The following is a 12,574-nucleotide window of genomic DNA, read 5'->3' on the forward strand; positions in this document are numbered from 1 at the left end:
TACGACGATTGGTCCAACCCATTTGTCAAGCCTGGCTCCGTTTTACGTATGTGCAACATTTCGGCTACAAATATTTCTAACACTGCACCTAGCCCTTACCGGGTAAACAGGGTCCTGTGCGAGTGACACAAAATCGTAAGTCAAGTCGATAGACCAATGCCGTTCCAGATGAAAGGTCTGTGGCCGAAACGTATGTCTACCTTCTTTCCTTACAAGCATTATGTATTACACACACCCTAACTTCTTTAAAACAATGCATGAGAGCAGGTCAATCCTGACATCAAACAACAACCTCCAAACGAAATTTGACAATGTTCAAGTCATTAAATCACAAAGACTTGTAATGGTTGTTACCATTTTTACATCGGAGAAACGGACACACATCTACCTTCGTTCCTTTCAAGCATAGTTCGGTGTATTACCCATAACCCCCACATCCCAACTTCTTTAAAACAATGAATAAGAGCAGCCCTTTCCTGACATCAAATATTCTGGAGGCTCATTGGGTTGGGGGGGGGGGGTCCATCAAATGGGCACAAATCCAGGTCCAACTTTTCTATAGTAAAATTTTGCGTATAGAATACGATGACGGGTGGTAATCCGACCGCCGTTGGGGCGTTTTCGAGATATTCGGGGTCAAAGGTCAAATAAGGTCATTTACACTGAAAGTGAAAACACAGCCATTCTTGTATCAAGTTCCAGAGGTAATTGTGGGACAGAACAGGCGACGCTTAGTTTCAAGTTTTAACAGGAAATAATCAATATATAACGATAGGTCAGAATAAGACAAATTGATATCTCATATTTCTGTAATATACACTTTGACTCTACACTTTGTCAGTATGGATGCATATTAGTCAGGGGTGGTAAAAATCAGCTTTGTTTTGTATGTTTTGTTGCCGGTCAACTCTTGATGGTCATTTATGTTACAGTCGGGGGTGTGTTTATTTTTTAAACTCAGCGTAACTTCCCATTTTATAGACAAATATCAGGAAATTTTAACGTTTTACAAATCAATATAATATTTGGTTATTCTGAAATATTTTTTTAGATGCAATATGCATTAGATTCTTTAGAAGGTTTTATCAATTTATTCAAAAAAGAAAAAAAATTATCGGTTTCTGTAAGAACTGGATAGTTTATGTTTTACTTGGTTACAGCACTGTAAGTGATATCAAAAATTCAACAATGGCTATGTCTTTATTTGGCAGTTTTATTAGACATAGATTTGGGGTCTAAAATTGTAACTTTTTATTGGTCATAAAAATCTAGTAGGGTATATATGCCTGAGACCGGTAATCAGCTGATTTCACAATACATGAATGTATTTCGTTCGTCTGTTCCTTTCTCCATATTTCGCTTTTTTAATCCTGAATAAAATAAGAGTGGTCTCACATTTTATCTTTTTATCACAAGGATATAAGGCAGTAGCATTATTAAGTACACCCAACATTCACGTTCAACATGTGCTTCGAAAAGTGTAAGCATACCCCGCATCGCGACCGACACCATCACTACTTAAGTAGCACATACATTGGTTTAATAAAGAATCAACATTTGAAATGATCTGCTTATTTCAAAATAAAAAAAACCCCCAAACATAATTTGTGATAACATACTTTCAGCACAAAATTTATTCAAATCAAAAGTTTCTTTTTGAAGATACGAAAACAGGATAAGTGATTAATTGGACAATTCTCCCAGCAATAATTAATAAAGAAATAGATAACTTTAATTTAGCATACATTAATATCGAGAAGCATAGTCGACACGTCGCTCAACAATAAACATCGCATTCCATATTAGAATTATACCCTGTGTATATATTGATAGAGATTTATCATTTATATCTGAGAATGTGATAGCGTACATATTATACAATTTATATTTTGTGGATAGTGTTATTGTGATGTACATATGCACTTTACTTGTTGTGGATAGTGTGCTGACGATACTTTACACGTAGAAGATATATTTATTATGATGTACATATACAATTTACTTATAGAGGATAGAATTATCACAATGTAAATGTTATTTCAATTTACTTGTAAGGAATAGTGGTATTACGATGCGCATGTATAATTTACTTGCACAGGCGAAGCATTAATATCAGTCGTACATGTACAACTGTTACCAACATGTCCATCCTCGAATCTTTTCTGGAATGTATCACCATGATTCCAACAAGCCCCATCCTTATCCTCACATTCTGTAATTAACACAACATATTAGTTTATGTAAACAACGTTTTATTAAAGATACATTATGTAAGACTTAGATTAGAGCTATAATAGTTCAAAAATAGATACGGAAAAATGGATGTATTGACATTTTCAATCAAATAACTCGTTTCTGAGGGAAGTTAACAGTCTGGATTGCTACGAAAATAAACAAAGACTCGAATATCCATTTTTAAATTAAATTATTAAATGGCAACAATTCGACGATTTAGAGAGGTGATTATGGCCTTGTCATGTGAATGAATGTCTAGTTAATAATTTATATAACATTTGAGGCCAAAAAGAAAGACCTGCAATAGGCAGATTTCTATCTTACATAATACATTTTAAATTACTGATGATTAATTTTGAGTTTCCATATAAAGCATGCAGAACTAAACTGAACTGGTCATTACCGAAAATTTTATTGTTATTAACAGAATATGTAGGAAATGAAAATTCAAATTGAGGACCCTGCCCTAAGACTGTATATATATATATACCTATATTTAATTTTGAATTTTGCACGATTCAATAGAGATTGTTAAAACGTCTAAGAATAGGAAATAGTTGACACTCGGTTTTTAAATGAACTGAAATGAAATGGGGTTTAACGCCCAACTGTTCTGCTCCGAACTGGGCTAATAAAGACGGGCATACGCCATACAGTGTTCTATGAGGGAAATTTTGCCCGGAACTCGATTTTAAATATTGTATGTTTGTTCACATCATATGCCTTTGGATGTGTACAGCATTGCACAGAAAACGAAACTCACTACAAGTGTATCTATTATGCTGTAGATCAATGTTCTATTTGTTTACGTTCAGAGCATAACTATGCAAAAAAGAAAAGAAGGTATCTTAATATAGTAAAAAAAACACATCAATTTTAAAAGCTTGCAAATTCGAACATGTTTTCTCCTAAAAGAGTTCTTTAAGAAGAGTAAATGAGTGTCAACGCAACGTAGCTTTTTAGGGACTAACACAATAAATATTTCGAAGGTGCAAAAAAAATGCCCAAGCGTTGTGTAATGGTCGTTCTCTCTGACACGTATTTTAGCAGTATCAAAACTAAATATTTGTTTTTAACGACAATATGAGCTAGCGATTAACTGAACAGGGGTTTCGGAAGATAATACTTACGAAGATTGGTATATTGAAACTGAATAGCTCCATCAGAGTTTTTCTCACAACGTCTTGTCATACAATTAGTCGTTGACTCATCATTTAAATCAACACATTTGGTACCATCATAACATGCTGAAATAAAATTGTAGTGTTTCAGTGTTTTATGAACACACCAATCAAAAATCATAAAAATCATAAAAAAACCCACCAAAACAAACCAAAAAAACCCACCCCAAAACAAACCCATCGTGTCAATATGTTTTATCCAACTCTCAATGAAAGTGATAAGTATGTCAGAATTGTAATTAGAAAGTAGGCCCACGAGGGAAATAAATATCTGTATAGGACTAGTGATTCCTTAAAGGGACAATAACACTCTTGCTGGCTTGACAGCTCCAGAAAATAAATAATATCTCTGTCTAAGTACTAGATGTTTAAGTGTCCTACCTGTTTTGTAAATTATCCATTACATCCTATTTTACTTGTCCAGAGGGTTCGAAAATATTTTTAAATCGAAGTTTCATTTGAAAAGGTTTACGTTAGATGTTCAAACCATTATGTTGAATTTTTCAAAATTTTTAAATAAGGTGTGTTAAGATGAAATTTGTATCATCAATTAATTGAAATATTCTAAAATAGTACAATTTGTTGACCAGAATAAAGATTGGGACATATTATTCAGTTACAACAAGAGTGGTATTGGGCCTTTAAGGCCTGTTTAATGTCTTTTTGTGTTTAATGTGTATTTTGTGTTGTTTTTTGCGATTCCTCGCACTAATATAATCAGAATCATTTCACATACCTTCTTTAGTCGTTTGGAAGCCAATGCTATTACCACTGTGAATACATTCCATTACAAGACAACCATTGAAATATGTTTTGTTTGTACCAATGGGTTTACAGTCTCCACTGCCATCTTGACATTCTGAAATTGAACTCTATAGTTAAGTAATTCAAATAGCAAGAAAAAATAAATAGATGTCTTTTATTACTGGTTAGTGTAAAATATATGTACCCATTATGTTCAATATTTTTATAGGAAAACCGGTATACCCGTATCTTAAATAATAATTGTAACTATCATTCACACAAAACCAGTTCTATTTAAAACCCACATCATTGGCATTAATCTGTGGATGGATGAGTGTACCGATACTGAAGTCAAGACAACCAGACCATAATGAAATAACTATTCAGAATGCACGAATCACATAGCTTTTGATCAAGATATTGACTAACGATTATACTATCCTTAATTAAAAGGCATTAAGTTTAAAACATTGTTTGAATTTGGTCCTTCAGAATAGTTATCTAACTAAGGTGTCTGGTAGCCGAGTTCCGCTGATAATTTGACCACTGCTTACGTTTGCATAACAAATGGCAAAACAATAATGCTAAAGATGCATTATGTAAGATTTAGATAAAGAGCTGACGATTATTGCTATAATAGTTCAAACAGATAATGCAAAATGAGTATATTGAAAATGTCATTCCAATTTGTAGTTTTGACAATTATGTGGAATATATTGCTTACTATACATGTTATTTGAGACCTTGCCTCGATTCGCCATTTTTAAATTAAATCATTAAATGGCGACTGGGTTTAATCCGTTTAAATCTCCACCATCCGATGATCAAGATAGTTATTTATAAGTTTGTCATGTGAATAAATGTCCAAATAATAGTTTATATAAGATTTGAAGCCAAAAATAATAGCCAGATTTAGCTCTTACATAATGCATCTTTAATGAATTAACATTAGCAATATTAGTTGATAACCGGAATCGGTTATGGAAAATGAATACTTACCGAGTAAAGATAATTCAATAGAACCTTTCTTACAGACATATTGGATGCATGGACTTCCGGTTCGTGTAAAGGTTTCATCATCATTGTAGGTATTATTATCATCCGTGCATTGCTCTGCAAAAAGTAAAAACAGATTATGTTCAATTTGTCCTACCAGGGGATTATAACTATGACACGCTATTTTATCTGAAAGTTCCGTACATACGAATCCATTTATTTTCAAATTTGCTGGGAATTTTTGGCTAGTTTGCGAAATACATTCTATGCTGGGTTATTGCTCCTGTCATTGAAAGCTTGAACAGCAACATGATGGAAAGCTTGAACAGCAACACGATGGAAAGCTTGAACAGCAACACGATGGATAGCTTGAACAGCAACACTATTGAAATTAAAAGTCTTGCAACGAATTTTCTCAGTTACTACCCCTGTCAATAAAGCCTTTTATACGACATACAATTCAGAGATTTTGAGAGATATGTTTCGATCCTGGTGGGAATATTCGGCTAGTTCACAGAGGAACCCCTATCTAATTCTGAGTCGTTCTACCATTTGCAAACACGCTTAATCACCAGCCAATGTAGTGCTTAGAATATGGGTTTCGTCATGTTTTGCTTTTGGCGTATTTCAATATTTCTTGATTGTTCCGTTGGTTATTAAGTAAATACACAAACACATATGAAACTTACGTGCGACCGCGGCAAAAGCCAATGCAATTAAGAGTCCCGATACTGTCAATTGCCAGGATTCCATCTTTTTGCTTATACAATATTCTTAGGTTGAAATATTTCTATGCGAATGATTTGGATAAGCGCTCAAATGCATTTTATATTGTGTAACGTTTTTTGCGATATTGATCAACTGTGTGTTATTGTTGAAATAAGTATTTGATATAGCAATTTTTTTCGTTATTGATTTGTTACATATTATATTAAAATATGACGAATATATTACATTATTTGTGGAAAAACTAAATGATATGGGGTTTTCATTTATGGCAAGATTTGGGGGAATTTGTGTGAAACTTTTCACCACAAGAGTTCCACAAGATATTGGACTTCTGAGAAAATACATTCCACAAGATTTTCGACATAGAAAAAGAATCTTCTATTTAAAAAAAACAAACATTTTTATGTCCAATATCTTGTGGAACTCTTGTGGTAAAAAACACTACAGACCCAAAACACCCTATGAAAATTATTTTAAGTCGAAAAACTTGTAAAGTGTGGTACCACACTGACACAGGCATATAAGGGGTCTGATAATGTCCAATATCTTGTTGAACTCTTGTGGTAAAAAAAACCACCACAGACCCAAAACACTCTATGAAAATATAGGGGATCTGCGAAGAAATCTATGAAATAATTGGTTTTTTTTCTAAGTCCAATATCTTGTGGAACTCTAGTAGTGAAAACACCACAGATCCAAATCACTGTATGAAAATTATTCTAAGTCAAAAAATCTTGTTGAATGTGGTACCACAAAGGCATATAGGGGATCTGAGAAGAAGTTTGTGAACAAAATAATTGTTTCTTTCTATGTCCAATATCTTGTGGAATTCGTATGTTAAAATCTGGTGGATTACAAGATGGAATTCCAAATGACATACGACATGCAGCATGCTATGCGTAAAATTTTGCAGTATCAGTGGGCTTTCCGAACACGCAAACGACTTCACGGGTGGACCCGTGTTGGTCCCACCTGAACGAATAAACGTCGTTTCCTTGTCAGATCCATACCACATTGTGCCACTGACAGGGCGCTAACAGCCTGGTAAATCTCAAGGAACTGGAGATTCCGCGTAAGTTCATCTGGAGTTTCAGGCGTGGTTCCCAATTGTCAGTAGTGAAGGACGGAGGGCCTGGCAAAAACAGCGTATAGTACTTAGGATGGGACGAGAACCTATGGTCCCGTGTACATATTGGCCTGAACGTAAAATATCCCTTGACAGTTGAAATCCGAGCCCAGTTAAAGAAGAACACTAAGACGTTAAACCCCATTTCATTTTAATTTTGCAACAATTTCAATTTTAAAAGTTAAATAATAGGAACAGGTATATATTTTGCTGTTGCATTCTTATGATTAATGTTTATTTGGAAATACAAATTAATTACAGTTATGCCTTACAAAATCAAATAAATTGATTATAAATGTGACAACATCTACAGGTGCATAATTTACGAGTTTTTGAAAGTAATTAGTGGATATTGAATCTTAATGTACTATACAAATATGGCAGCCATATGTTACGATGCAACAGATTGTTACGACATACTTGTACAAATAGAAGTTTTCTTAATGCGAAACTGTAGCTGTTCTCTTTCTAAAAAACAACAACAGAATTACTAAAATTCTAAACTGCCACAATATTTGTTACTTTCTCATATAAATATGTAACCGAAAGGTTAGTAGGGAAGGTTAGCCTGTTCTTTATTTCTTTGGTCATAATAATAATAATAATAATAATAACTCTACGAGCTGCTCTCTACAACTTTAAAAATACATAATCACAAACAATGATCTAACATTAATCCATAAAAAAGACATAATCGTTAAAATCACAGAAACAGAGCTTGGACCGCACGGAATCAGTTAAAAAAAGGGCTTATTTAAGAGGTTGATCGATTATGATTATTTTGTCAAAATTACAAGATGCCACTGTATAACCGTGTTCATTAGCGCACCCCATTTCATTTCACCACTGTATAAATGTTAGAATTCCCTATAGAAAAACATTAAATGTTATGACATATTATGGTTCAATTTTATTTCATTAATTCGCGTAGGGGTCTTTAGCAGTGGGAGGAAGACTCGGAGAAAACCCACGAAGTTGGACAGGCAATCCTGCTCCTTGTCACGTACAACCGGGGTATCGAAACCACGCCAGTTGACTCAATGACAGACCTTATGATACACCGTACACACGCTAACCATTCGGCCATCCAATCCCCTTAAATGAATAGAACCAATCTTAAAATTGTTTTACTTGTCAAAATACAGTATCTAAAAGGAAAAACATTTGTAGTAAGAACAGAAATTTAGGACAAATGGAATTCATCTTTTTTTCCAATCCAAACTATATATCAAGAAGGTATTGAGCATGGAACAACAAAGACAGCTTACTTCTAATTGATGTATTATTTAAGTGAGCGATGAGAGAGAAATGAGGTTTAACGTTCACTCGATACAAACAAGATCATTTCCCGTCTAACATATAATACAATTTTATTTCAATAACTTGCTTGTGAGTTCGGGTCTTTAGCTATGGGGGGAATCCGTAGAAAATCCAGTAAGTTTGACAGGCGACGCTACTTCTTAAGTGTCACATAGCCGAGACATTTGACATAATAACAGACCTTATAATTCGAATCGTGCGATTAGACCACTCGACCCTCCCCCCCCCCACTCCCCAAACACAAACACACACCAACTCCTGATCATTACGTTAAACATTGATTAATTATACTATAAAACTGTTGCAAATATCGAATAGTTAATCATCAGTACAATCTGTTCCGGATTTCAATGAGTAGAAATTTTTATATGTAAATTTAAAATCCAACTTTGATTTATTTACATTTCCTGAACAAATTAGAATTTGAAAGATACTTTGGCTAATCAAAAAAGAGCCCAGCCTATATATATATAGTGCAGCCAGCACATATTTCATTTTTAAATAGCAAATCGAACATTTACTGCAAGACCTTAAAGATGGCATCCAGACTATTAACCGTATCCTGTATCTTTGTATTCGTCTCTGTTATATACTCAGCAAATTTACCAAGTAAGTATATTTTTACACCGAGAGAGAGAGAGAGAGAGAGAGAGAGAGAGATATTCACAAACTCGGTCATTCTGGGACTAACATCTGGTTAATAATTTGCAGAGGTAGGAAACTGAAGGGCCCAGAGAAAACCCACGAAGTTGGACAGGCGACTCCACTTCTTGTCACGTGCATGTGTGGACTCGAAACCACGCCACCTGATTCTATGACAGACCTTATATGAGTTAAAGCGCACGTATTAGACCATTCGACCACCCAAACCCCGTTTTCGAGATCAACAAGATCTCAAATGTTTGTGTTTCCATTACAGCTATACCATGTCAAAATAGACTTTTTGTTTTTATATATAAACTTATATAACTGTTTTGAATTCAAAACCACCATTTTAACTTATAATGTCCATTATATTCTTCGTTTTTCGCTTCACCACTTGGTTGGTCCGCCCATTATTCATTATTCGGCAGTATTCATTATCCAAACCAGCTGCCTAGATTTACCTAGTAATTCCAGCACACAGTTCGCTCCTTACATAACACATGTTTTTTTCTATTTTCAGAGGATTGTAAGGTTGACGATAAAACGTATAAAAGTGGTGATACATTTACTAGAGCAAATTTTGGTGGACCTTGTAATATCTATCTATGCACAAATGGCGGATACGAAGTTAACAAATTTGGTAATACAATATTTCATTTTTTTTTTAATATATCTTACTCCGGCACATACACATTTCCTCGGTGGCACTCACTGTAACAAAAAAATAAATTTAAAGAGATTCCTTTTTGACAACTTGTACTCTCGCGAAAAGACCGTAGAGATATACTTATAAATCTAAACGACAATGTTATTGCTATAACACTATTATGGCGTTTTCGGACAAACGCTGTGAATACAAATTGATGTGAAATGGAATGAAATGGGCTTTAGCGCCCTATGTATCTTCGGCAACGGGACTAATGAAGACAGACATACACCATTCCTGGGAATTCCACAAGCCAAGGGTTTTGTTACGTGCATTCCCACGAGTACACGTGTAAACATCGGCTTTTGTACCATCCGGACGCTTTCCGTTGGAGTCCCACAGTATTACACCGTTAATTGGGGGAAACCAAGCTAGGAAATCCCGAGGAACTTTCTCGGCAAGCTACAAGATAGAACCCGGGGTTTGGTTGGTGAATCATGCCTAAGTTTCAACGTTTGTCATGAGGATTTTCCTTTTGGCCAAATGTTGTAAGGTGATCAGATTTATGTATAATCTTTTTTTTTTTAATGTTATAGGATGTTTCAACAAAGATGATCAGAAATGCTATGATGTCGACCAGGAGGTAACGGAGAAATGTTTTACTAAAAGATGTGACAAACATGGAAGCCAAATTGGATTCGTAAATATTAAAGCGCGTAAGTACTGTGTGGTCATTAGAAAAGCACCACGCTTATATCTTTTCAGCAATTGTCCTAAAATATTTTTTATACAAAATTATAACGAAATTTATATATAATTATAAAATACTTAAAAACTCGATCATTTGGATTTTCCTAATTATTGTAATGGTTTTTCAAACTCGGGTCACCATTTTCTATACTTTTATATCTGGTTTTCTTGTTCTTTTCTTCTACATTCAGAATGCCAAGATGCAGATAAAAAGTGTCATGATGCAGGCCAGACATTTACGAACACAGTCGATGGTATAGAATGGAACTGTTTATGTTCGTTAGAAGGAGAGAATAACGTCAACGCTCATTGTACCCGTACTACTTAATGAATTTAATAAAAAAATAATAATAATATTAATTAAAAGCGTTTCGCACGTGTGTTACTAGTTGTTGGTTTTTTTATAACAAGCTAGCCTGGGTGTCGCGTGATCGATCCCTGCATTGGCCGAGAAAGTTCATTGGGATTTTCCGGCGTGGTTTCCCATTGTCAGTGGTGTAGGATGGAGAACCTGACTTCTGTCTAGTCGTTCGGATGGGACAAAAAACGAGGTCCCGTGTATACATTGGTGTGCAGGTAAACGACCCCTTGGCAGTTGTAATTCGATATAAGAGTAGGCCATAGTACCGCTGCCTGGGCAAAATGTCCCTCATGGCACACTGTATGGCGTATGCCCGTCTTCATTAGCCCAGATGGAGCAGAACAGTAGGATGTTAAACCCCATTTTATTTCATTTCAGTTCATTTTTTTAATAACAAATAATACGACTATTAGGATAAATTATGCAAGAATTGGATAAAGAGCTGATCGTTCTTGCTGTTATAATTCAGAAATAAAATAATGAAAAAGGATACATTTCACCCAAATTACTCTATTCTGACGCTTTGGAGTTATCACCTTGAACTCCAATCACGTGGTTGCGCAAGGTCGACGATACGTTTGTGGTACTGGAAGAAAAAGATGAACCAATGACCCTATTAGACCACCTGAATAAACAGCATCCCAGAATTAAATTCACCATTGAGACCGAAAAAGATCAAGCACTACCGTTTTTAGATGTTCAAGTTGTGAAAGTTAACAATCAATTGAAAACCAAAATATATCGAAAATCAACCCATACAGATCAGTATATTAATTACAAGTCTAGCCACCCCCACTACATCAAAAAAGCCCTGATATCAACCCTAACACGCAGAACCATAAGCATTAGTGAACCTGAATTTCTGCAGGATGAATTGGATCATCTACGTCATGTGTTTTGCAACTTGAACAACTACCCTCCAGAACTAGTCATGAAACAAATCAAAGAAACAACAAAAAACATCAAAAAAGCCAACAAAAAACGCCCAAAGAGATGATTAGAATAATTTTACCATTTTATGGCAACCTATCATACCAAGTCAGCAACCTACTCAAGAAGTCCAACAATGATACCACATTCTCTGTCCCTACCACATTAAAACAGATACTGAAAGCGAATGGCAAACTAAAGCCAAGCCTACCTATTCAGCCCAAGGGAGTCATCTACCAAGTCAACTGCTCTTGTGATTTCTCATACATTGGTGAAAGTAAACGACCCCTAGATAAACGAATATCAGAACACCGATCCAAAGCTGCTACCAACAACTCAGCCATAGCAGAGCATCTTCGAAACCACCCGCAGCATAGAGTCGAATGGAACGATGTGCAGATTCTTACATCCAACCAACAGAACAAGAAAACCAGGAAAATCCTAGAAGCAATTAACATTAGAAGATACTCACCAGAACTGAACAGGGACGCAGGGCTTCACATTTCAAGGGCATATGATCACGTTATCAGGATGAATAATACCACTTAAAGGGTTCTAATTCCTTAATTCAGCGGCTTTACTTTACGTCGTTACCTCAAGTATTACAAACTGTCTACATTACTTAATATATCACTCTACTGGTTTCTCACAATCAGCCTGCCAACCTATACATGTTTAATCACCTCATATTGCTTATTTATTCCCATTATTTATTGTTTTTTATTGTTTATTCATATTTTGTTATGGTTTTCATTTGTTTAACATCATTTATTTCCTGGAATGCTTAATTAGTACATATTATTCGTGTTTATTTAGACTATGGATGTAGGGGTATGTTGTGTTTGTATTTCTTGGTGAATGGTCTCATCTTGATCACCTCATTAACTGTAATATGGTTTCACCCAATGGCT

The 12,574-nt window shown here is 35.0% G+C and overlaps 2 long non-coding RNA genes across 2 annotated transcripts; one reads left to right on the forward strand and one right to left on the reverse strand.

The window, feature by feature from the left end:
• Nucleotides 1-1,604: 1,604 nt before the first annotated feature.
• LOC126811067 (uncharacterized) lies at nucleotides 1,605-5,990 on the reverse strand. The gene is made up of 5 exons (XR_007675372.1): nucleotides 5,846-5,990; nucleotides 5,160-5,273; nucleotides 4,153-4,275; nucleotides 3,366-3,482; nucleotides 1,605-2,212 (listed from the first exon to the last, which is right to left on the reverse strand). It is a non-coding gene; the product is annotated as an uncharacterized LOC126811067 (long non-coding RNA).
• Nucleotides 5,991-8,785: 2,795 nt separating this feature from the next.
• On the forward strand, nucleotides 8,786-10,752 carry LOC126809871 (uncharacterized). The gene is made up of 4 exons (XR_007674969.1): nucleotides 8,786-8,940; nucleotides 9,497-9,616; nucleotides 10,219-10,338; nucleotides 10,564-10,752. It is a non-coding gene; the product is annotated as an uncharacterized LOC126809871 (long non-coding RNA).
• Nucleotides 10,753-12,574: the final 1,822 nt, after the last annotated feature.

The sequence above is a fragment of the Patella vulgata genome, chromosome 2 (assembly GCF_932274485.2).
Source record: "Patella vulgata chromosome 2, xgPatVulg1.2, whole genome shotgun sequence".
Taxonomy (NCBI): Eukaryota; Metazoa; Mollusca; class Gastropoda; family Patellidae; genus Patella; species Patella vulgata.